General features: G+C 36.6%; 1 long non-coding RNA gene across 1 annotated transcript in view; it reads left to right on the forward strand.

The window, feature by feature from the left end:
- Positions 1 to 6328: 6328 nt before the first annotated feature.
- The window catches only part of LOC130249133 (uncharacterized), a 237307-nt gene continuing 216234 nt past the window's right edge, over positions 6329 to 27401 (forward strand). Inside the window, exons 1-2 of the long non-coding RNA XR_008839744.1 lie at positions 6329 to 6867; positions 17780 to 17867. This is a non-coding gene — a long non-coding RNA (uncharacterized LOC130249133). The remainder of the gene's footprint in view (positions 6868 to 17779; positions 17868 to 27401) is intronic.

Raw genomic sequence — 27401 nt, forward strand, 5'->3', positions numbered from 1 at the left:
TCCAGTACTTGATCAAATTATGTGCTGCTTGATGGGATAATTCATGGTGACAAAACACAAGCAACACTTTAGCTTTCAGGCAGCTAAAAAACAGCATGAGATGGTGCCCTTCTTGCAGTGCAACTACCATGGAAAAAAGGGTAGAAATGCAAGAAAAATACAAATGACTATGCAGACAGTTTTTCCTGCAAAAACCTTGCAGGAAAAATTTCTTGCTCTAAAAGAGAAAGAGAGAGTGAGAGAGAGAGAAAGAAAGAGTGAAAGAACAAAAGAAAGAAAAAGTAGAAAGAAAAAGAAAGAAAGAAGGAAAGAAAGAAAGAAAGAAAGAAAGAAAGAAAGAAAGAAAGAAAGAAAGAAAGAAAGAAAGAGAAAGAAAGAAAGAAAGAACAAAAGGCTATTTATTACTTTTACCTCGTACTTGACTTATTTGATGGAGTTCTGTTTTGTTTTCAGTTTTTTAGTCAAATTGGGGAAATGTTTTGTTTCAAACTAATTTGGCTAGATTTTTTTTCTAAATGATGGGAGGAGAAACAGGGAAACAAGGAAGAAGCAAAACTTTTTATCTGGTCAAGCCTTTAAAATATTTTTTATTTGAACATTGGCAATTTTCTAAACAAAGTTGTCACTTCAAAATGAAAACAAATGAGCTCTTGTAGAAAAAAGTTTAAACTTTTCTGAAATGAAAAAAATCCACAAAAATAAATTTACTACAACCACAATAACACTTGCCTAGTGATAAAACTTCTTTTGCTTTTATTTTTATTTTTTTCTTCTTTAGAAAAGCATATAATAAAACACACAAAAACTGCTCTACTTCTGTCTGGTTCTAGTTTCAACTCCTGGCTGACAACATGCCTCTTTTGCTAATCTTACTGTTGTTATAAGTTGCCTTATCTTTTTCTTTCCCCTCTTTCACCTTTCTTTCCTCTTTCACTTTTCTTCCATGCTGCTTCTTACAGATGCAAGTTCTCAAAGAATAATCAATGGAGGTACCAAAGAAGCCAGGAAGTCTGTCAACACTGTAGAGCAACACAGCTGATATGGCTCCGTGTTAGGTTGCTTCAACTCAACTCTTCCATGAGCTCCAGTTAGAAGAATATGGTGACTCAGAAAGGACTTCTGGAGGTCTGCTTGCCAGGTAAACCAAAGGGGAAACCTAGTGAGCAAGTAATATCTTTATTGAAATGTTCTCAGTCACATTGCTTCCACTGTATTCAGCAGAGTATTGACTTCTTTGTCTTCTGTACAGTATCACATTGTCCTTTTACACCATATCAGGTTTACACCCTGCTGGGCAGCACAGAGCTGTCATCCACCCTCTTCCTGCATAAACAAAACTTTGGAAATAATGCCAGAGTACAGTATCTATCTGTTATTTTGAGAAAACCCAAATATAACTGATGCTAAAAAAGGATGCCCCATAACAGTTTGCTTTCCCCATGTTTTCTCTTGAGCTGCACTACTCCATACCTCAGGTCTTTGCTGGGTTGCATTCCTACTGCTCACTAGGCCCGAGTCTAGCAAAGGGTTCCTGTTAGTCTTGATGTGTGCAAGAATGTCACGTGAAAATAGACAGAGTTCAGGTATGGTGTTTAGAAGACTTTAGAAGACTTTCAGTGCAAAGCCAAAACAACAGACTTCAGTGCAAGATAACCAACCCCTCATTGCCTTTCCATTTTACTTTTTTTTTTCACTCTTTCCTTTCTACAATGATCTAATTCAGATGCTGGAAACATCTGAATACAGTAGAGATACCATAAACTATAGAAATCTCACCCCTCCTTTCCTTCCTTTTTCAAGATGTGTTCAATATGAAAGAAATTTAATAATAAAACCCAATATATCTTTATTAATCTTGGTTTTGCAGTAAAGACTGTGTAAAACACGGGTGCAACATTACCGTTTCCTTTTAAAATTCATCATAACCCACCCAGCAAGTTCAATTCAATTTGGGATTTATTTATGTATTTTTCAGTTTTGGACCTCTTGGATGTCTAAATGGAGTTTCAGAGCCTACACTTAAGCTTGTATTCATTTATGGCTTGGTCTGAAAGACAATATTATTGAATTGTTGCAATCAAAATTACCATTGTTATGACTATGTGGGGATCAAAAAGCAACCTTAGGAAAAAAATTAGAGAGTTTGTTGTTTAACCTCATAAACCAAAGGCTGGAGGAAAATGTGTAATGGACCTTTATAAAAGCATGGCAGAGATGAATTGGTGAATTCTAGGGTCAGAGAAGGGGTGCTTAAGCTCAAGGACATTGCTGGCCCAGAAAAAAAAAAGGATATTAGCTGACTAAATTTAGGCTGGAAAATGTTCCTCTGATAGTTAGAATATTCTGCTAATAGTGTTCTGAATTGTCTTTTAATGTTAGCAGCAAGACTCAGGCCAAACCCAACTCATTAGAGTTTGAATTGCTTTCTGAATGGGATTAAACAATCAGCTTGCATTAGCAGAGGTCTTCTCTGGAGGCAGCTTCTTTTCCTGTATTCAACTTAATTATTTTTTTATAACAAAAATTGTAAAAGTTTGTAAATTGGGAGCTTAAAACATTTTTCTTTAAGACACAATATTCAGAGATTTATGTAAGACTAATGTGAATGAAAAGATTAGCTGAAAGAATGCATGATTGTTTGGAGTTTGTTTCTGGCATTATATAAAATAAATCTTGATTGTATGATATACTTTGTATTGCTACATTCTTGTGTGATTGCTCTAGATAGAACTGGTAAGCCATTGGAAGACATAGTTTGAAAATACAAAGGACATTAATGTTCCTTTCAATACCTCATGTACTTTAGTCAAAAATAGACTCTTGCTATGACAAAATCTCCTATATGTGCTGTGGTTTGTGGTCATAGTTTAGTAGCTTTGGATTGCAGCCCAAGGTGCATTGAAACGGTTTAGGTGTCACAATGCTACCCTGTTTCCAAATAAAGATCAGCTTCCCTGTGCTTCTCACCTTGAAACCTCTGGAGATGTGACCCTTTTGAACTTGTTTGTGTGCAAGGATGATTCTGGGTACACCACAGAAAAGCTTTTTGCTTTTAACTAGTAAAGTCTATGATACCCCATGCATTGGCTGACAGTCCATTATTCCTGAGCCAAACATTCATGTTTCTCTGGACTTGGTTGTGCTTTTTTCCAGATTCTGATATGTAACAGTCCACTTTTGGAAGTCTTTGTTGTATGCAAAGCTTGCTTAGACTGGGATAAAACTTCCATTCATATGGAGTTTTTTGCTGCTTCTTTATCTCAGACAAAGTGGCAATATTTTATGTAAACTGCAATATGTGGCCTGTAGAGCTCCATGAATATAGGTTGAAAGTCAGGTTTTCTGAATTTGGAAGAACCCGTGAAAACCTGCCACTTAAAAGCCCAAAGATATTGAAAAGAAGCATTTGTGCCTGGGTCAGGGGAGAATTTTAGTAATGTACAGATGGTAGCTATGGAAACAATATCGGAGTTTGCCTAGATGGTCATGAGAAATGTAAATAATGAACAAACCATATCAAATAAATGTACATACTGTGCTGAACAGAGGTAAAACAAATTCACTAAGAAATCACAGAACTGGCTGCTGCACGTTTATTTCTGTTCAGTGTGTGTGCAGTGAATAAAATCTTAGCCAAGGGCTGAGTTGCACATCTGCCTTGACCTTAATGCTACAGGCTCCAATATAAACATTAAAAAAATCAAAACCTATTTCAAGTCATAGCACACAAAGACCACTGCTCTCTGGAGTGATTTTAGTAAGTACAACTGCCCTTGCTTACAATGTTATTAGCTTTCAGTTTTCAACAGCTCAGGTCTGACCTCACAGATCAAAGCAATTTTTTTGTGTGAATTTAGGTAAATGGAGTTGGATTAAAAGATTTCGGGCTGGTCCCTCTTTCTTTGTTCTGCTCCATGTTACTTTCACAAGAAGATATCTGCTGAGAAATCCCACTGCAAACTTTGCCTCATCCTACCAGCACAGCTTTATGTGAGATGTCCAGACTGGACGACTTCCAAGGGCTAAGTCAGTGCAAAGTATAAAGTAAGAGGCAAGACTCTTTATTAATGAAACCTTTCATCTTTTCAGTTTAGCTTTGGCTGGACAAAGATAACTGGGTTTATATATTAAGCTTTTTACTGTCTGTTTTTTAACCACTTTTTCCATTACTGCATATTCAGGTATGGAAAGATTGATCAATAGCATCCTGTAAATAATCTCATTGCCATACCTTACTTGATCAACTACAATCAAAATAATTGATAAACTGTTTTAAAGGCTTTATTTTGGGGGGTTAAGGGTATATATGTCTCACTGAGCAGAGTTTGTTAACAATTGTTTACTAAAAAGTGCTGCTTGTAAAAGAAATTTTTTTCTTTCCACACATGTAAGTTATTCAAAAAACTGAGAGAAAAAGGAGAAATTTAATGTTGGTGGTTGGGACACTTTCTCCAGGAAGTGCCATCACATGAGTTATTGTGTCTAGTCTGTTTTTTTGTACATACTGACGTGTTTCTACAGTGTGCAAAGGGATGAATAAAGGAGATTGAAGTACCCATGTAATATCCAGATAGCTGTGCTGGAGATGGTGGGTTCATGTGTCATCTAGCAAACAAAGACTGCCTGTAATTCACTAAAAGTGACTGGGTTAAACCATTTTCCTCCATTTTAAAACAATCAAAACTAATTTATTTCTGAAAAAAATCTTTCCTAGTTTGGATTGAATTTGTAAAATTTTCAAGCTGAAACTTTTAAGAAACATTTTATGGAAATTTTGTGGTTTGTAAGTTTTTCCCAGCTCTCATCTGTGTCCAGATCAAAGCACACCTTAATTTTCTTGACTCAAGCATCATCCTGCACACATAAGTATAAAAAACTGTCTTTTTAATATAGGTGGACAAGTCAGCTGCTAAAAAATGTTCTATGTGCAGTCAGTTTCTAACACTAATATTTCCAGCATGATCCCTGACAAAGTAGAAATCCGTGAAGAGAAAATTTTATAGTTCACTGATAATCATAATAGCAGGGCTCTTGTTCCAAGAATGGGGGCCTAATTACCTTCTGAAATTCAAAAAAATCACACTGACTATAGTATATTTTACATCATGTGCTACAGTTATTTTAAGATGAGCAATTTCAATCTTTTTTTAATAAAAGCTTTTTGCATGGCACTTTAGCAAATCTGTGTATAAGTGGGTTTCCAGAATCACTTACTTTCTTGGCATTTATTCAGGAAGATGCAAATTCTGTTAACTGGCATCTATATATAGATGTCATAAATGCACAGACATAATTTAATTAACTCTTGGAGTTGTTTTTTTTTCCTTTTAGAACCATCTTTAAAATAAACTAAAATTCTGTACTTCGTCTTTGAGGTAATTTTAAATAAGGCTAACTTACAATCCCTGGGAAAATGCCTGCCTAGATCAGCCTTTAAAAATTTGATCCATATGAATTATTTTATTTTTCTCTATTTAACAACAAAATCAATTTAAAAAATACATCCCTAATTTTTGTTGTTTTCACTCATGAAAAGATTGAGAAATAATTAAGAGAATAGTAGTGGTGGAGAAACCAAAAAACCAGTCAGAATAAATTATTGAATACTGCAATAATTTTCACTGCTTGCAATGCTTCAAAAACAATCGCTCTCTCAAGGGTCTGATCCTGGTCCCTTTCAAGCTGATGGAAGTTCTTAAATTAATTAAATGAAAAACAGCATAGACACAAAATGAACTTGTTAGCTGGAGTGTCACTTTATATTCTGCCTCCGCAGAGCTTAAATTTGTTGCCTACCAAACGAAATTCTCTTCATTTGCTTACTAAATTTTAACTGCAAACTATGAGAAAAGCAGTATTTTATGTCTTAGCGAGAAACATGCCTGTCTTGTGTTTACTTGGGTTTAATCTTCCTATGTTTGTGCCACTGTGGGAAGTAAACTCCCACACAGGTTTCCCACTTGAAATCAGTCCCTTGCTATTTACCTGTGAGTTGCTGCTGACTATTAAGTTTTAGGTTACCAGACTGCTGGCTTGTCTAAAGTCTCTGTCTTCATCACACCACCTAAGTGGCGTGTTTTCTGAACATGTTTGCTTTAATTTTGTAGTGTTCAGCACATCTTTAAGAAGACAGCTATCAAACCTCTTATACTCAATGAAAAAATGGATTTAAGACCATTCCAGGCAGTGCGAGTACACAGCATTTCTCAGTGAGGTGGGCCGCCTGCTCCTTTTTCCACGAGGGAAGGGAGGGAAAGTAAAATGAGAGGGGGAAAAAAAATAGAGCTTGAGAGTCAAGATAAAGACGGATATAACTTGCCGAGGGTGCAGGAGGACGGGGTGCTGGCTCAGTCCGTGCCAGCCCCTCTTGGCCACTCTGCTCTCTCTCGGCGGCGCTTCTCCAGGGGAATCCGGCGGCCGGAGCCCTTCCTGCCCCTCCTCCCGCTATCCCTCGGGGGATGGCAGGGCCTTTCCTCCCCCTTTTCCCCTCACGCCTTCCCGCCCGGGGCTGAGGGCCTGGCTGTACCCGGCTGCGGCCTGGCCGTGGCACCGTGCGGGCCCCGCCGGCCCCGGCCCGGACACCGCGCCACACGGAGGCCACGGACGGGCGGGACGCAGCGAGCGGGCACGGCGGGAATCGGCTGCTGCCCCGGCTGGTTTCCTTCCGATTCCCTCTGATTCCTTCTGATTCCTTCTGATTCCCTCTGATTCCTTCTGATTCCCTCTGATTCCCTCCTCTGATTTCCTGCTGTGCTTCCTCCTCCTTCTGATGGAGGAGCTCAGCGGGCTCGGCAGCTCTGAAGCCTGCGTGCGTTGCTGTAATTGATTTGTGACCAAAGTGACACGGTGAAAAGTCGAGTTACAGAGGTAATTGCACGCTGTCATTAGGCCAGAGGCTTTGAGATTACCACGAGGAAAAGCTCAAGAAGTGTTAGCAGCTGGAGAAGTGAACCTGTGGGCGCTGTTGGCCTGTGAGGAGGCTTTTGGCGAGGGGGTTCACCTGTCCCTGGCAGCCCACGGGTTTCGGTGTTTTCCATGGAAATGTGCTGCTCTTCCCCACTGCCCCATGGCAGCCTGGCTTCGTGTGGGCAGCTGCACAGAGCGCTGTGGAGCTGCAGAAACACTAAGTGTGTATTAAAACACTCCCTCGTAGAGCCGGGCTAGCAGCGCTAGGTGAATGGATTTAGTTAGGTGGTGCTTGCTGTGGTGAAGGAAATCTTACACTTTTCAATGTTTTTATAAAATTTATCGAAGGTTTATGTCTTTATAGCCATGATCTATGCCCATGGCTGTGTACAATGCTAACTTACGTAAAGTTTTGGGGGCCAAAGAGTCTTTGCTAATGATCTCATTTAAGGTGTGGGGATGAAACTTCATTGGCCTTAATGATGATAATCCAAGGGATTAGCACAATGAAGTTCTGAAGTTCCTTAAAATGCATACAAAGAAACATATTGAAGAGCAAGATATAAATAAGTGGATAATAGGGGACAGGACAGGATACAACAAAACATATATGTCGACAGACTCCATTAGGACTTCCAAAAAGTTATTAAAAACATGCTTCCTTCCCTCAGAAGCACAGAGAAGCCAAGTAGCCCCTCTATGGAAAACAAAATGTTATTTTTGAATCTGCAAATGGTTAAGTCAAATACCAAAAAAAATGAAATTATCAGTGTTTATCCCACTAAAAAGCTTCCATCAGAAGTACACAACTTACTCTAGAATTATAGTACTTATTTTCCAGGTTTTATTTATATGCAGAGACAAAGGAATTAAGCAAGAGTTCATATCAAAAATTTCCAGAAGTTATGAAAGATATGTCTACGCTGTCATGTAAATGTGGAAGTACCTGAGTTAGTTTAAAACAAGAACTGGAATACTGTAGTGGTGATAAACTGGCAGTTTATCAACAACAGTGAATTTTCCCTCCTACGTATCTCAGTTAGAAGCAACCAGGGAAGATAGCTGGTTGTGGGATTCCCAGAGTAGGAGAACTGAGACTTTTGCTGATGTAGGTGACCTGCTCTGAGTATCCCAGCTCAGTCCTTTGAAGGCAGCCTGGATGTCTCCCTACCTGAGCGAAAATTGCAGCAATTTAGGAGGCACGGGGACTTAGTTAAAAAAAAAGCCATCAAACAGCCAGTAAAAACCCAAACAACCAAAGAAACTAGAAATCCAGACCAAACCAAACCAAACAACCTCCAACCCAAAAACACACCCAAAATTCTCCCAAACCCTACTTCTTGCAACATCTGTATATTTAAAGGATGAGGATCCAAACCCCATAAGCTATTTATGTTCTTTGCAAGAATATAGAAAGTTGTAATAATAAATTAGAAAAACAGTTTTGAAAGGGATCCATGTCAGTGTAATCAGTTGTGTTTAAAGGATAAGCCAACTTTTACTGTCTGAGGTCATGAGGAAACTTTTCATGTTGGAGCAACTCTTCCTATGGCCACCTACTGAGTAGACTTTGCACCTCTTACTTGGGACTGCCCACAGTTGAAGGGAGGGTACCAGGGTATATGAACCACTGGCATCTTTTGTAATTTTTTCCATAAAGCTCAACCAGGGAAACTGAAAGAAGTGTGGTTTGGGGAGCTCAAATTGAGGTAAGAGACAAGGTAGGTACTGCAGATGGATTCTTCCATTGCATCAGCTTGTGGATGGAAAATGTCTGCTGAGATGTTTGAGTTTGTTTGTTTTTTCTTTGGGATTTGTGTTTGTTCAGTTTTTTGTTCAGTTTGGTTTGGTTTTTAAATTTTTTTTTCTGTGCGTTACTGTCTTTTTGCTACCTATTTCTTTTATTTATTTCCAAAATTTTTATAATAAAGCAACTTTTTATTAGTAGATTGCTGTGCCAGCTATAGAATTTTAATACACCTTCAAGATAAGGCCCTGACAAGATCCCATGTAAATCAGATACAGCTGCTTCCTAAATCCAGTCATTCCTGCCTTGTAGTTTTCTAGTAATTACCTCATCTACAAGAAATACTGTATTCCTGTATTGTGCCCCTGAGTATACTAAGTGTTTCTGTTAGCTTGCCTGCTGCTGAGACATCTCAGAGTTTTTGGTGTGAGATTTTTTAAAAAATAATTTTTTTTTCATCAAAGTAAGTCATATGGGTGTTGTACTTTGCATCACCAGTGTTCCCACTGGTTTAAGACAGGTTTTGATGTAAACACTCCTTGCCTCCCTTGAGGTCTGCCTCTGGATATTTGAGATTAGGGCTTGATTACATACTATGGAGTTTTGTCAGTTGTAAGATGAGATGCCCAAAGTTGGCATTCTGGCTGATCGAAATTTTTCATGACTTTTCCTGGGAGATCTGTATCTGTTTTTGTCATTTAGTCCCTGGATTTTTGTGCAATTACTGAAAGAATTAATGTAATGTCAAAAAATTACCCCAGTCTATCTCAGAGGCTTTTTTGCCTCCAGATGCAACATAATTCCAGAGGGTTTTTTTTAATATCCCCAACTCTTAAAATGTGGGGCCTAATTTTTGTTTGTTCTATTTCACTTAAGCCTGTTATAATTTTCAGGATCATCTTGTCCTGTTTCTGGCACCACTACAATAAAACTCCTGAGCATTCATTTATCTTTTGGAGTTTAAGTATTTCTATTGTCTTTCAAATTGTTTTGATGCCTTCAAATGAAAAGGAATCTACTTCCTGAATAAAATCTGGTTTATTTCTCAGATTCAATGATATGCTGCCTTCCCCTTGCAAATACAGGGTCTCTGTCATGCTTTAAGGAAGACAATGTTAAATACATTTTCTGTAAAAACTCATTTTGACATGGTTTGCTTTCTTCTCTGAGTAGAACACATCAAACCATGCAGAAATCAGATTGAAAGCCTGACAAGGACGTGTTTCTGCTTGCAGTAGTAGTAACCTCTTGTCCTGTCACATTAGCACTTTCACTTGGCTCTTCTACGCTGTGCACTCCATGTCCTTCTGTTCATATGGGATGATTTTTTTTTCTTTTATTTTTCCTTGTAAGCATTTAATCCCAAGGATAAAATTGGCATAATATTGAAAGTGAGTTTTTCAGATGTGTGAACTTCACATAAGTTTTCCAGGTTTTATGTCATAGCTTTCCCTTAATTCATGTTCACAGTCAGTCCAACGTTAGAATTTTGAAAATGAAAGAAAAATTCCTGAATCTATTCATGATGCTTTTCCAAGCCTTTTGGCTTGCAGTGATTGCTATTTTACATACTGCAGGGGTGAAAAAGCAGATTCTGTGCTCTTCTACTGATTTTTCATTGCAAAGATTACCAAAGAAATGTCAAATATTTTAAGATTATTTAGTTTTAAAAGCCTAACAACCTCTATCAATTAAATATTAGCTTTTCACCAATCATGTCATAGTTCAAAGAATTATATGCAGTGTCTCTCTAGCCTGTATTCTTAAAATGGTGAAGCATGAAACAACACATTCTGAATAAAGGTGGATGACAAAATACCATTTGCAATTTTAGCATGACTTATTTTTAGAATTTCCTATTAGTTTATGGATTTTAATTTTTCTTTAAAGGCCTGTGAAAGAAACATTACCAGCTACATTGCTTTCCAAATAAGCAAGATCATGAGAAGGCATGCTAGTATTTTCAAATGAAAATGTAGGATAGGCTCTGGGCACCTAGATTAAGATATCTGTTAGTCTTGTACTTTTCAAAATAGGTCTCTTTAGTTGTGCTATTCATTTGTGTTAGCGCTGGAGGTAGCTGTTCCAAAGCTGTAAAAGTCCAAAGAAAGTGCAAAGAAAGAAGAAACTGGTTCCAGAAAGGGAAGATAGGAATGTGTCAGATTTTTTTTTCATTATATTATACTGTTTGAACAATAGTGTTGCTTCATTGCAGTAATTTGAAATTTAAAAGTTCATTACAAGAAATAAATGTTTTGATACTGCAGCATTATATTCTCTGCTGACATAATGATTGCTACCAATTCCTAATAGAGTGACTTGTTCCTAACATATTGACCCTTTATACCTCTTTTGAATTCAACTTAATGGGATACCAGCTGTATTTGTGAACCTTTTAGAAAACTTGGTGTTAACCACTGTAAACACAGCTTCCATCACAGCACTTGAACATCCGTTAGAGGGTCTAGTTAGAAATCATAAACAAAAGTACTGCATATTGATTCATGAACATTTCCATAATCCAGGACGCTGGAAGAATGTTGTGTTACTTGGAGTGATAAAGAGTGCCAACTGTATTTATTTTCTGAGGGTCCTCCTTGCCAGGCTGTGAGTAATGCGCTGTTACCAAATCTACATTTTGTATTCCAAAGTCCACATTGTGTTCCTTGTTCCAAATCATGAATTTTGGACATGTTGCAGGCAAAACAAATTTTTATTACCCCATGGTGTGATCCTTAGCTGAACGAACAGGTTAATTTAGATGACAGAGACAGCCATTTCAGTGGAATTGAAAAGAAAATTGTGTTTCCTGGTGTTTCTTTGCCTGTATCATAACTCCAGCTTTGTTGCTGATGCAGCATAAAAGTGAGCCTTTAACATCTTTTAATGAACATCAGTGCAAAGCTTATCATAAAATCTGCCCTCGGTGTAGCTCTGATAAGACACCATATGATCTTCAGTAAACACACAAGTGTAAGTAGCATAAATGAGAGTTTGAAATTTCTGAAGTAATTTCCTTCATCCTCTTCTTAAATAACTTGGCTGTGGATGGTCCATCAGTTTAAATGATAGAACAAAAGGTTCTACAGCTACAAAACAAACTATTTTGGCTTGCTTCTTGGGTGGCTGCTTATTGTTTTACAAGACAATAGGAATTGTCATAGTGTTTTGGAATATTTTCATAAATTTATTGAATATTTATTGTCAAGAATACTTCAGTTTTATATTTTGAAGTTTGATACTACTTACATTTTGAAGAAATCCTCTGGTCCTTTTCCAGTTTTCTGTGACTTTTTCTAACCGCTTGCTTCAAAATCCTTTTAATTTTTATTTGTGAACTGAGTAAACAATCTGGAAGTCATTGATAGACAATAAAAATGGCACCCCACAATGCTATTTAAAAAAAAAAAAAGGGCGACAGACACTATTATCTTGTCTATGTTTGACATACTTTCCTAAAATTTCCCACAATTACTGGCTCAATTTCAGCTCTACTGGTGGTAAAAAATGTAGAAATGTTGGTATACACAGAGCACTGATGTGAGCTGGTGTTTCGGACCATCCATTGTTATTTATTACTATTTATTCCTTGTGTGTTACAGCTCCTGGGACCCAGCCTCATGGGTCAAGTACTCCATTGAGCTTGGCACCAGGCCAGCTCTAGAGGGCAAGACTGTCCCTGCCACACTGGGTTAAAACACCGTCGTTAAACTGCTGGTGAGCCGTGCACATCGAAATGTCCCTTTAGTTAGCAGAATTGAAGAAGCAGACCAACACAATGCCCAGGAATTTAAAATACTGGCTTGTGCTTTCACAACAACTTCCATGTGGAAGTTGTGCGTTCCTTACCACAGAAAGATCTGGGCACTTACGGATGTTTGATTCTACTCGCTACTTACAAGAAATAAACAGAAAAATTGTGGTGGGGGATGAAGGACACTAACCATGAAAGTCTTAGTATTATGTAGGTTTTATTCCCTACTGGCTGATGCAGCAATAACTTGTCCTCCCTGTATCTTTATATAGGTTTCTGGAGAGCAGGAGAAAATAAATTTCAAATAGGTTTTATCTTTCTTGAAAATTGCTCTTAGACAAATATATCACTGTAAGCACTGCTATAGTCTCTAATTTGGCAGGTTAAATTCATCCCTAAGAAGAGGCAACCAGACTCAGTAAGCACATAACATGTAAGGAACTGTGGAAGTAATTTGTTAATCTATAAATGTTACTATGAATACAGTAGCACAGGATCTGCTAACACTGAAGAGCTAAACATATTTTGACTGATCTGAGATCAAGTTGTAGCCTTAAAACAGTTTTCTTGTTCTAATTGGTTTTGACCAGAGGAAGTGTATTTGTTCAAGTGAGCCTTTATTTCAGAGGAAGGTGTTTGATTACCCTTTGAGAATAGGCATGTGTGCCAGAATAAATATGTTTTAACCTCTGTAGATTTTTCCTAGGGGGAAAAGGTACTGTCTTTGTTTTTGGGAATGGATGAGATTTCCATAACTGTAAGAAGACAATAATTTTTGGACACCTTGAAGTACTGTTTTATCTGTAAATTTAGCTGGTAACAAACTGGAGTGGCATACTGAATTAAGTTAGTACAGTACAACATATTAGCCTCAAGCATTTTTACTTATCCTGAATTACGTTAGTTCTTGATAATGATTGGATTGTTTCTTCTTCGGCACCAAATGCAGCATTGCTGGGAATTCACCGTGTTGTGTAATGGGATTAACATTTATTTATGGATTTCATTCATCAGTACTGAAGTAATTTCCCAAAGGCATTTCTGAATGCTTTATTATTATTATTGTATCAACTTTCCATTGTATCATCATGATATTTTTGGTAGGGAGCTGGCAAGTATGCAGGCATTTCAGAAGAATGCAGGAACTTGGAGCCCCACTGGAAGGCTTTAATTTGTCATTTTTTAACATTGCCAGTCTGCCCTAGGTATTAATACTTCTTGTTATCAATTATAAAGGGTAAATAAACTGCTTTTAATTAATTTCTAATTGTTTCATGGTTTAGACAAAAGGGAGGAAGGGCTCTTGCCCTTCTTGAGATTAGGACAGTAATGGAGATCTTCATATGATGTCTATGTAAGTGACATTTAGAAATTCTAAACTGGTAGAGGTTACAGGGGTGTACTTTCCCTGCCTTAAAGTCCTTTGTGGGTCTTTAAGATTTAGGCAAGCTTCACACTGTCCTTTGCTAAGAAGCATTCTCCTTTTGTTTTCTCCTGTGCTATCCAGAAATAAAATCCAGCTTGCCTATTATTTATTTTTTATAATTTTTTTAAATGTCTCTGAAAATTGTATTCTCTTAGGTCACAGTTCTCTGGAACACTTCCCATGAAGAGAGGAAGATACTTCTGCTTCTTTACAAAGAAGTATTACTTTGATTTAATATTTCCATCGTGCAGCTTATTTAGCGTGTTTCTGGCTACACATTTACTTTGCTATATAACCTTCTGAGAATACCGTTATTAAAACCTCACACATCATACCATGAAAAGTATTGATTTATAGTAATGTTACTGGGATTATTTACGGATTTTCTAAAAGATCATTGGCTGAGGCTGTCATTATAGATGCTAAAATTGAAACTGAGACCACTAAGTAAAGACCTACTTCTCTCCATCAGAAATCCAACCTGTTGCAGATGCACAGCTACCAAGTCCTTGAGATCATTCTTTCCACTTAAAACTTTGCAGTACAACAGGAAAACAACTGAGAAACTGCATGCCCCATCTCATCCACACAATGAATGTAAGAGATCACAGAAATAAAGCCTAGCTCAATCAAGTGACACCACATTAGGAACTGCAAAGAAAAGACTTAAGAGTTTAGTAATCCACTAATGGGGGTGTTTAATATTTCTTGTCTAGAAGTTAGACCTTTTTAAGAGCTAGAAGGAATGAGCATTAACCCTGCTTTAAAAAAAAAATAAAATTAAAAAACCTAGTATGAAAACATTTTGAAACAGTTCCAGAAAGTCAGGTATCATTATACTTGCTTTTAGTGATGAAGCATTTTAGAGACAGGTCAAATTCCTTCCAAGAGTAAATTGCATTAGTGGGCATAGAACATCTGGAAAAATATGGTATGTCTAGAAACACCCTAAAAGGCCTGTTTTCAGAAGACTTGTCTGTATAATATGGTTTGATGTTTTTCCTGTGTGTGGTTCAGTTGGTTAGTTGTTTTTTTCCAAAGTAGAATATCGGCTAGGAGACAAGATATAAAAATGTATTTGGAAGACTATGGTCTATTTATGTAGCACTGACTATTGGAAAAAAAGAATGATTTTGAATGGAGGAATGAAGTTTTATGTGATTGCAGATAATTTGTAGTGGCAAAGGTTGTAGAGTGAAGATAGGTAAAAAAAAAAAAAAAAAACTGAAGATCTACATTGTAGGTTTTACCTTGAATGATTTACATTTTTCAGATGGACCATAAGTAGATCCATTTGGAAGTTTTCTTAATCTTGGAAATTCTTGTTCACAATTCATGGATCAGTTGTTTTGTTTCTCTTAGGAAGAACATAACTAAAGTCTTTTAAAATTATGATTAAATATTTGGCTTTGCTTTACTGCAGAAGACAACTCAAAATTTCATCTCATGCTTTACATTGTTCGAACAGGAACTAAGAATTTTCACCTGAAATTTTACCTGTTATGTTGTGTTGTGAAAAATGATTTATGATATTAATTGGTCACAGCTAAAGTTGTGTATTAGAAATACAGTGTTTACATTAATTTAGTATTGCATTTTCATTGAGCATTTGATGGGAAAAATGGGAAGAATTTGGAACAAGGGTATGAAATTTTGCAAGAAGTTCTTGCATATTGAACATATTATTGAGTGTGAGCAGTATCCTCACTTGGTCAGAAGGTTGATTCAGACTTATTATTGTCTTAATACTCTGTGGTGGAAAGGAGCAGATTTGTCTTCATGTCTTCTTATGATGAAGCTTTAGTTCCACAGAGACAAATACCCAGGATAGAGTTTAGCATTAACCAGCTTCTTTCAAACCATTATTCTAAACTTGAGTGTGTATAACTTCCCTGTTAATGCTGATGTGCACCCTTGTCCTTTGCCACTCTGGGTCAGGGAAGTTTTAAAAAGTGTGCTGAATGCTGTGGGTACAGTTATGTTTGCTTTTTGTTGCTTAAGAGTGTAAAGGAAATGTTGGGAGAAAAGGCTTAAATTTAAAATTTCCAGGTATGTCTTGCAAATATAGCCAGGACTTCTTTTAGAATTGTCTGCCTCCTGTTTTATTTGTACCTCTGCAAGTCAAAGAAGAAAAAACACGTGTGGTATATAAAAATTGTACTAAGGTGTATTTAGATGAGAAATTTTGTTTCCTCACTTTCTAAGGTGCATTTGAACAGCCATTTTTGAATAACCTTTAAGGCAGTTTCAGGCATAAGAGTAGGAACAAGGTCAGAGGCAAGCTGAAGAATGTTTCAGTCAGTGAAATACTTTATCTTCAAAATATTTTCTTACATATGCTGTTTCTTGGTAAACAGGAAATGTTTTAGTAACACAATACTGTAAAGGAATAGTTGTGGACCACATGCCGAATCAAATCACTTCTGGTTATCAAATGGTCCCTTCAGCTTGAGTGGACAATTTGTTGGCAGTACTGTTGAAATATCTCTGCTTTATTGCCTTTCAACTATTAAATTATAGTTTCAGAATACCTGTCTGTTTTATGCTGAATGCCCCTTTTGTTTCATTTTGCTGTATCATTTTTATTAGTTTCTTTGCAAATAGGGATAGTTCTTGATGCACTCTGTTGCTGCTTACAATGGAGAAAGAAACCACAGCACCATCCTCACTGTAAGCAAAACTCTCTTCACATCTATCTAGTGTCTGAACAGACAAAAGAGCTTTGATCACTTTCAGCCTCTTTTAACAAGGGACTTGTTTTAATTATAGAATGCTTTAGCTATTACTAAACATTTGCCTGGCACAGTTGGCATATGACATCATTTTACAAAAGCTTGGGTTTCTTTAGAGCATTCCAGCCTTAGGCTCTCTTCTTAGAACTAAAGAAGGAGCATTATTTTTCCACCAACTGAAAAAGGTATCTTTAAATTAGAGCCAAGAAAAATAAGATGATAATCCAGAACCATTCCCAAGTAATGACCACAATGCAGCAGTCACCTATTGAGGACCTATTTATATTCACTACTGCAGTATTTCCGGTGAACTCATGAAAATACCAAAGATTTTCCTATTCCCTCTTGCAGAAAAAAAAATAAAAAATACAGAATTTCTGATAATCACCCCACCACTTTTCATTTTATAAAGTTGTGTTGCTCTCTGAAAAAAAACCCAAAAAAACAACAAACCAAAGTTAAGGAGAATGTTTCTCTATCCTTATATATTCTGTATACAATGTATATTTTAGATGAAATGCCATGTAGGGTGAGTATAATGTAAGAAGGATCTGTCAGATCTGTAAATAAATAATGAAAACAATAATATTTAATGTTTGAGTTTGGCTACATTGCAATATGCATAGTTTGTATAGAAATAGAGTTCTAATATTTGTTTTCTCTGCTAACAACATTTTCTTTATTTCTTAAAGTGGAGTAAGATGTGATTAAATGGGTCTTGTAAATTACATTTTAGTAATTCTTTAGTAGAGCAGAATATGAAGACTATTCTCAGTGTCTTTTTTGTAACCAGTGAAAACTCTATACATATCCCATAGTTGGGGCTTATTTGTTTTTGTCTTCATTCAGCTTTAAGACTTAAGTCAGGAATACTTTTTCCCTTAATGAGATGTAAACTATTCATATTTTTCACACAACACAGTATGTTTAAAACTTAGCATAGTGTAGCTACAATATTATGACAGTGGCTGTCTGAAGTTAAAGTTTTATAAAAGCTTCTGAAGTTCATTGAATGATTTCTCAGAAATAAAGACTCCTGAACTAAAATTTTATAGATTGGTATTTGTCCAGGTTCAGTCTTTTTCTCTGTTCTTAGGAAATTAATTTGGTTTTGGGATGTTTCAACGTCACCAGTATAGTGTACTGCTTCTAGGTAAAGCAAAAAAAAATATATAAATTTCTCACTGAAACTTGGTATTTCTGCATTCCTGTAGGTCTCAGTTCTGATTTGATTGACTACAGAAGTGCAGGATCAGTAACAGAGAATCAGTAAACACAGGCAGAGGAATTTTTAACACCATTGTAAGTATTTCACTCATATTTTTGTAGAAACTAAAATTTCTTACTTTTTAAATTAGACACCTGAATTAATTTATTTAGAAATTGTTTGTAATTTCAGCAGTATTAATCCTATTCCAGTTGTGTGTTGCATATGTTTATCACTACCTAGTAGCTCTTTGGCCGTCTCTAAGGTAAGTTTATATTTTTAACAACTTCAATGCAAGTAGGGCCATTCCTGCAATGTATGGTAAATCCAATGAAAATTAATTTGCTTGGGCTACATTTATCTGAATTTTCTTTAAAAAGCTTGCCAGTTAACCATCTGGTGATTTTTCTCATGCTAAGTCTCAGAGATTATTTATTTTACTAGTTGGTTTTACTAGATATTTGACATAAGATATTACCAAGATACTCCAATATGACTTGAATAAATTTCAAAAACCTTAATATATCAATTTATGTATTCTTATTGTGATGGCTTTTGAGCCACTTTTTAGAACACATGGCTTTGCTTACCAGTGTAAAGTATATTTGTGTTACTGTGTTTTTAATGTACATGATTCAAAAACCTACAATTATTTACCTACATTAAGCACATTGCAGAAGTTATGGTTTCGTAATTCAGTGCATAGGTTGTGCATTACCACCCAAGGCACTACAGTTGACATCAAGAATCCAAAACTTCATTAAATTGGATGAGTGTGAATGCTATTCAACACCATTTTACATTTGGCGGTCTTAGCCCTCCGTTTTTCACAAGGTTGAATAAGATCTTGTTTTCTTAAGCTTTGGATTGCCTGCCTTTGAAAGAGAACTTAATTTTCTATTTTAGAAAAATTATCTCTCTGCAGTGTCTACAGGGAGCATCTACATGACAAAACTAAGCAGTGGAACTGTAGTCATCTTTATCACACTAATCCCTCCCCAGAGATTAGACTGTATTTATTCTAGTATCTGAAGTATTTCAGTATATTTAACATGAATAGATTCATATTATCTTTAATTATGCTATTTAAACCCTGTTCAACTTAGTGCTCAGATAAGTCATGTTCTTCAGGAGCCATTTATATGTCTAGGGTGAGAAGTTATTAGGATAACGTCATTGACAGTCATAGTAGCTCCGATTTAGCTCTATTAGTGTGACATATTGAAACCTCATTAAATTTCTCTGTTACATCGAGGGATGCCAGCCTTGTCAGTTGGTGAAAGTTGCATACTATAACCAGCTGTGTTTGCAATTTAGGAAGGCTTAGCATAGGCTTGAGACAAAAATGAGAGCCTCCCATGTTTGTGTTCGTATCATAGCTCTAAGCAGTGGGTTGAGGGTTAATGTGGTGACATTTTGTGAAGCCTACCTGCATTTCAGGAGGCTGCCCCTTGTCTTCTAAGGTGTTGATAGGTCTTTATTCCTCCAGCAAATCTGATACAGTGCTGGAGCCCAGCTGCTGGTGCCATCTTTCTCACATAGATAGTAGCCTTTTGAAATATGTTTGCAAAATATAATTTAAAAAAATCAAAAAACAACTGCATGCCCTAAGTAACGTTATTAATGCATAGGTAGCATTTGTAAACATTAACTGGTTGATTAGATAGATCTAAAACAAGTCTTGTATCCAACGTAGTTTTATTCTGCTGATTCTGGAATGGCACAGGGTGTCGGCAAGCATTTGTCCTGTGTTAACCACTTCCTGTATTTCCCCTGAGAAGCAGCGGTGCTATCCTAGAGGGGAATGAACGGGAAGGAAGAGAAATTATTTGGGGATTCTTTAGGGTGGGTTTGCAGGAGTTCTGGGCTAATCCAAATACGCGCTAATTGACCTGAAATCTTTGGATACATTCTTTTCATGCAGTTTTACAAGCAATAAACTTGGAGAGGGAGAACTGGAAAGACGACAAAGGAAAAAAACCTACAAACCACATTTCTGTGTTTCTCTTGAGCTCTCTGTCTTTCCTTTGGGTTGTCGTGGGTTTTCTGTCTCACTCATTGTTATTGCTCTTCTTCCTGGAGGATGAGGAGCCAGAGTAGGCTTTGCTGCTTTTCATTAGCACCCGCCCTGGAATGTCTTTGAAAGTTGGCAGGGCATTCTTACAGGGGCACTGTGTAGAAGAGGGGCAGCAGGGCTGCCAGTCCATTCCAGACTTGTAAAAGACTTCAAAACACTTCTCCTCACAGGTGTTATTTTTATGCTGCATAGAACAGGAACCAAACCATAAATTCTGTGTAATTTGACAAAAATATTTAGGTATGAGTCTGACTTAATAATGTTGATTTTTTGAAAGCTGCTCTTAACAGGAGCATATATTTGAAAGGATGCTAAACTGGAAATTGTTTCTGCTTTCAGTGAGGGCATTACAAGTTTTGATTTGGGAGAAACAGCTATTTGAATAGAAAGGTAGCTGATGCAACATGAGAAGTAAGTATGTAGAATATGGGAAGTTTAAATCATATCTCTGCCGTGTATCAGGTGAGTCACCACACTTTTATACCCTTGGCTTTGATTGGGTGGAACTATTCAAATTTATAGAAAAGAAGAAAATAAAAATTAAAGAGAATTTAGGCCTTAGTGTTGTGCAGGACTTTGTCAAGTTATTTTCTAGCTCAAATACTGCTTAATGATGACCTGAAATTGAACATATATAACAAGGTAGAAAAATATTTAGCTGGGAATAGCAAATCTGATGTAAGCCTCTTTCCATCACTTTTTTTCCTTACCTCAGTAGAGTTGAGAGCCAAGGGAATCCTGAGCCAGCACTGATTTAGGCTGGTATGCACACCAGGTGCGGGATGACACATTCACAGTCTCCCTCCTGGTTAGCTCATGCAGTGAAATACCTGCTTCTTGGTCCATGACTAATGTGGTTGTACAGCTTCTGGTTGAAGATCTCATGCAGTTCATGGTATGATCTCTGCACAGGAGTAATTTACAGAGTGAAGATCTGTGCTTGAAAAACTGAGTCCCATCAGGTGTAGGACCTCCTTATAGGTGTTCCACACCTTGCAAAAATCCTTCTTTATCTCTTACCTTTCAATCTCCATTCACAAGAAAATGAGGTTTAGAGGGATACTCTCTCTCTTTCTCCCTGAGGAACTTAGTTTATTTGCATAAACTAGAAACCTGAAAACATAACAAAAGCAGGTATTTCTTCTTTGAGACTGAAGAATATAAACGTGTTGAAACTTGTTTTCCAGTAATATTAAAAAATTCCTATCTTTATTCAGTAGTAGACTTCTGCTTTTTTTTAATCACTGGCCTTGCTTTCCTAGTGAAGTGAGACATTCTCTGTCTACTACCATGGAATTGTGTAGCTTTTCCCTAATAATGATAGAATTTTAGGGTTAAAAGGGAGCACAAGAGAGCATCTAGTTCATCACCCTGCCCCAAGGCAGCATGAGCTAATCCTGACAGATGTTTGTCTAACCTATTCCAAAGCTTCACAGATATTCTTTAAGGGCCCCCAGGCAACCTATTACAGAGCTGCACTACACTTACTTTTGGGTATTTTCTGCTAATGTTTAAAAACTTCTGCTCTTAAGCTTGTCACTTCTTGTCACTGTGGATATAGGAAGCAGATTGCTAGCTTGCCCTTTACAGTAGTTTGGGGTTGGTTTTGTTTTGTGTTTTGTGTCTGTTTGGTTTGTGGGCTTTTTTTAGCATAAAAGTCATATAATGTCTTTGCTGTTTTACTTTACTTCCTAGTGTTCCAGTCCTTTCAGTCTTGTGCTGCTGATGTTTCTACTCATAATACATAATGCTGTCCTGTATACCTGTAAGTTCCATTCAGACGATTCCTGTATTTCTTTTTTTACCATTACCCAGAATATTTTCTACCAATCAGTTTGACTGCATTTTTCTGTACTGGAAAATTAGTTCTTAAAAAAACCCTCTCCATTTGTAATCTACTATTGAAATGATACGTAGCAGCAGTACAGAGATAGCTGATGTATTTTTTTGTGTTAAGAGATTACCACTGCAGGCAGTAGTGATATCTGTATCTTTACTTAGTAGCTACTATTTCCACAGCATGTGCATAAGACTGGTGTTGGAGACTAGGTACTGAATTGGATGATATTACCAAAAATGTCTGTATGCTCTAATAATCCACTCTTTTCAGTGGTGTCTTACTGCTGAGTATATGAAAATTCTGGGCAATGTTTCTTTAATGCTTTAGAAATCAGTGCACTAATTGGGCATGTTAAAAGGCCTATTGAATGTCCATTTTGTACGAAGTTCATAAAGAGAAATCTGCACTGTTGGCTGTCTCACTGATGATCATGCCATTTGCTGTTCCACAGAGGAGCCAGCAAATGCTGTGGGTCACGGGAAACCCCTGGCAGACAAACTCTATGGAAATAATTTTATCCCAGCTTTAAACTGAAGTCTTTGTGGCCATTCCGTGTATATCCATGGAAGCTAGGCATTTATAGATATCAGAGGCACTATGAATGACTTGTAATCTACAGGGAAATCTTTAACAAGCATTAACCCTAGCCGTGGTCTTGAATTTCCATGACTGTCTCTGCAAAAATGTATCTCTCAGGGAAAATAGTGTTTTGATTTGATTGTTAAATTCAGAGTGAAGAGTTCAGTTATTTGTGTAAGACTGTTATTAAGTCATCATGTCTCAAGAGTTAAGGGATTAAAGGACTTTGCTATAAAATAACCTTCATTTTTACCAAGCCCATCATACTTGAAAACAAACCTTTAATGTAGGAATCCAGCTTCTGAGAAAATTCTTTTTGGCTGTTAGTTTTCCTTAAAAAAAAAAAAAAAAAAAAAAAAAAAAAAGGTTACTTTCCCCCCCCTTTCTTTTCCTTTCTTTCTTGTTTTCTTTTTGAACATTCATATATTATCACAGTCACTGTCCCTGTCACTGTCTCTGTCACTGTCCCCATTTTTTCTTGAACTTTCTGTTTTAAGATATGTGCACCTTGTCTAAAAAGCCAGCTGGGATGCCACAAATAGTGTGCTCTATTTATGACTGCAAAGTAATTACAATGGAATTTAAAGACTTGGTTTATAGATCCAAGATGAGGATCTTCTGTGTACACTAAAAGGATGAATCCTTTCCAGACCACTTCTTATTTGGCTGAAGATGAACTTGAGGAAGCATTTTGGAGTGTCAGCCAAGGCTGCTTTTAGAAAGACCTGGGTGGGATTCATACTGTTGATATCCAAATAAAAATAGGCCCTGATTTTAATCTCTGCATGGTTACTTTATTGTAGTTATGAAACCATGAATTAACTTTAAGGCTTTCAGGGATGAAAGGAGACATATAAGTAAGTGCCTGTTATCTTTTTTAGATTCATGGGAAAATATTTCATCCAGTGTCCTAGCAGCTTTCTCTTGTGGACTTGTCTTTTGTTTATTCTGTGTCTGTGTGGTATGCATTTTAGTTTGTTTCCTGTGAGAGCAAAATCTCTGTGCCTGGGAGAAATATATTACAGGAATAGGAGAAGAGGATGGCAATCTAGGGAGGAGAGAGGGGCTAATCTGCTATTTATAAATGAAAGTGTATTAAGTATTCTTTGCTTAAGGTGAAGTTTAATATAGCTTTTTCTGGTAAATGTCACTGAAAATTGTACAGTTTCAGTATTTGTTAGCCAGAGTTTATTTCAGAATTCAGTAAGGAGGAACAGTTTTAGAATATTGCCTTAGTCTTATGAGGGATATAAATATAATCATTCAAAGGAATATATTATAGATTATTCAGAAACCTTTTACAGTTTAAATACTGTTCTCTCCCTAGTTTCTTTAGACACCTCAGCACCCTTCTCCCTGTCCTTAAATCATCAGGATGTCATGGCATAATTTGTAGGACAAATATACTTAATCTGCAAAAAAATTTAACACTTAAACATAAATGAAAGTAACTTTGGAACAGGAGAGAAATATGCATTTATAATCTGTATGACATAGAGAAAAATGCATTCTCTAAGCACTACTTTTCATGATTTTGAGGTAGAGAGGTCTCTGCTATCAAACTAAGACTTACTTTGTCATCAAGACAAAGCATAATTGGCTGCATGAGTGTATTCCTCAGTGTTGTAAGCAAAGGTTTATATTTTGATATCTAAAGAATAAGATATACTGGTATTCCCAACATATAGGGATGGTCTTTTTCTGACTTGCTTTTTGAGATATAGTCAAATGGGATTTCCATGTTTAACTGGAAGGCAAAACTGGACTCATCTGGTAACAATGAAATCAGTTATTGAGCCATGGCCTATAATGTCCAGGCAGTACAGAAAAGAGCAAAGATACCACTTTGAATGTAGACATTGAGAGAACATACAGTCAAAAACAGGCTTGCTTCTCCTTTTCAGCATGGAAAATCAGATAATTCAAAGTCCATTCTGCATTCTCTTATTATGAAGTTATACTTCTTGAGCCAAACCTGAATGATAATGATGTTATTAAAAAATGCCTTCCAAAAATGAAATTCCCTGCTTCATTTATCTTTCTTCATGGAGTATGAACATTTTCTTTTTTCTCCATCTGCTCCACTCTGTATTTCAACTTGCCTTTTTTTTTTTCCTACAATGTCGTTTAAGAGCTGCAGTAAATGTATTAGGGTTCCTATATATAGTTAAACTTGTGGTCTTAGCACAGTTAGAATAAGACAACAGAAAATGCAAAATTAAAACAATACTGGTGCACCAAAAAGGTGGCCTAAATGGAGTGATGTGGTTGTCCTTGGCAGTCTGCTCAGCAGATACTGTCAGCATCACTTGTGGAGGGGGGAGAGGGAGCAGGAGATGAGCAAAAAAAGACCATCTGCTGTGTGGTTTTTTACTCTGGGATTATACAGTTTTCCTAGTCCCTGTTCCAAAAGTGGCAGATCTTGAATGTCTGTGTGGTTTTTTTAGTGGTTACATATAGCTGCAGTGCATGTTGGCAAACAGAACTGACACCATCTTTGTCAGGAAGCAAACATTTGTCTCCTTAGTTAGTCCAGGTTTAGCAAGTACTCCTGTTCATCCTGACCATCTCTGCATTCCTAACCTACATCATTTTGCCTTTTTGCTCTTAAAGAGGAAAAAAAAGTATAACCAAACTCCACATATTTTAGTGAGCCTCTACAAATATTATTGCAACTGTATTGGCATAAGTGAGAATTTCTCTTTGGGGCAAACGCTGCTAGTTAAACAACTTATGCCACTCAGACTGCATATCAGTTACTGGAGCACTGTAAATTTTTTTATATTTTTAAACTTTTTTTTAATGGGTGGACATGAGGACACAAAAAATTAATACATAGAAATATTGGAAATAATTTAAAACCTTGTAGAATGTAAAAATATGTGGAATGAAGCACACTGTGCCATGTGAAACTTGTCTACACATTAGGGGGAATTTGGGTTTAGAAACTTGGCATACCTTTTCCTTCTCCTAGGTCTTCATGACAGGAATCAGCTCCAATATTCTGCTCTGTCAGCGTGGGAAAAATGTCTTGTGAAATCAGCAAACTCATTAATTGGAATTTAAAAGGGTAACAAGATCTGAATCGAAGAAGTACAACCATCATCCCTTTTTTAGAGAAAAAAGACTGTCCTTAAAAGCTTAGCTGAGCCTAAATCATCATTTAGGTAATTCAGTTGACAGTTATTTTATGTTGGAAGCAGTATGTGTGTATGTACCACTGTGCTGGTAGTCAATGGAAGATGTCATAACCGTTCAAGTGATTTATCAGTTTATAATTGTTATAGGTTGTAGTAGCTAGAGGCCAAGAGGAAGATAGTAGAGATGCTGCTTTAGCTCAAATTTTCCCTGTGGAAACATCCTGCAGAGTGGTAGTATGAATGAAATCAGTGCTTTACTATGGAAACCCAATAGAATTATCTCATCCAAAATCCTATGTAATTTACTGGCCATAATTATAATTCCTTGCTCTGTTAACCAGAACACAGAATTGCTCTTACTGTGGGATGTTTGAGAAAACAAACTGCAAAAATTTTTGATGAGGTTATCATTCTCCATTAAATTTGGTAGTATTCTTCCAGAATGATCTAAATAGATAGTGTTCAGAATTAGCACATCCTTCAAGAGGAGCTTTTATAAAGCCAATTATGGTACCATAATCCATTTCTACTAGAGAAAATACTAGGTATAAAGAATAGGACTAATCTAAAGCAATCAGTGCTCAATTTACCCAGCCATATACAAAAAAAAAAAAACCAAAAAACAATTAGGTGATTTTATTCTCTAGAAGAATCATTTCTAGATGCTTTCCTTGTTATCCCAAAGCTGATACAGAATGGTCAAAGACTTCCCTAATTTAAATCTCTTAAATCCATCTGTAGTTTCTTGGGTTGTAAATATTATCTTCTGACTATGAACCGTGTTAAGTGGTTGAGGTTTGCCTGAATGTGCAGATGGCCTGAATCAAATCTCAAAGCTGCTTCTGACACTTTGAAAAAAAGATGATGCACATCATTGTTCCTATTATTAAATGTTTCCATAATGGCCTTTTTAGCAAGTGGTTTGCATACTTCACCAGGAATTCAAATGTTCTCTCATTATCATGAGTGCACAAAACTCTGAGCTTCTACCATCCAAACATAAATACCCTTAGCCCTCTCAGATTTTGTACGTTCTTAAAACAAAAGTCTGCATTGAGAACTCAGATTATTTGCTTTTGTACACTTTCTTTAGTATAAATGGATGTAGGAATTATGGTGACAGAGCTTCCCATACAAAGTAAAATGTAAAATTTTCGATCAAGTACTATTTTTAGAGGCTGTTTGGACAATTAAAAAAATCTTACAGAATTTATTTTAGAATGCTAGCCTATCATATGAGTAATTCATAACTTCTTTTGATTTTTTAATAGTCATACCAAGATTTGTTTATTCTACAAGGCTGTTTAAAGGGTAAGCATTATAGAAGAAGCCATGGGGACACTAAGGACAAGTGACTTGAAAACTTTAGCATGGCAGTAACAAGTTAAATTTCATAAGAAAGAAAAGAGAAAAATAATCTAGGTTTTCTAAATGCATGGGATTACAGTAGTGAGAAAAAATATAGTTCAGTTTTCATATTTAGCTCAGCACAGCTCCATTTTTGTATTTATCATAACATGCTGAATAATTGCACATCTGGCACTGAGACATACCAGGATATGGGTATGCTATGTGTAATCAGAATCCATCAGTACTGTGCCTTTTTTTCTCTCTGATACTGTTTCTGTAAGGTATATCTGCAGCTTTTGCATAATTAGGCATTCTGAGCTTTTAAAAAAACTAGAAAATTTGTTTTCAAAACACAGCTTCAAAACGTGGACAGCTAGTCCCAGTGTTTTCATTACTCAGATGGGAGCTCTGTGGCAGAGGGCTTAATATGGTTTCAGGTCACTGTTACACAGCGAGTCTGATGTCCTGCTTTAACTCAGCTGTACGTGGACAGGAAATAGAAGGGACAGGAGGAGCTCTGAACCAGTTTTAGATCCCTCTGAAGTCTAGGGCTATCCTCAGATGTACCTACTTCTCACAAGAAACCAGAGCAACCTCAGAACCTCACTGTCCATTGCTGTAAATGGAGCAGAGCGCAGCAGTG

Source organism: Oenanthe melanoleuca, chromosome 2 (genome assembly GCF_029582105.1).
Source record: "Oenanthe melanoleuca isolate GR-GAL-2019-014 chromosome 2, OMel1.0, whole genome shotgun sequence".
Classification (NCBI taxonomy): domain Eukaryota; kingdom Metazoa; phylum Chordata; class Aves; order Passeriformes; family Muscicapidae; genus Oenanthe; species Oenanthe melanoleuca.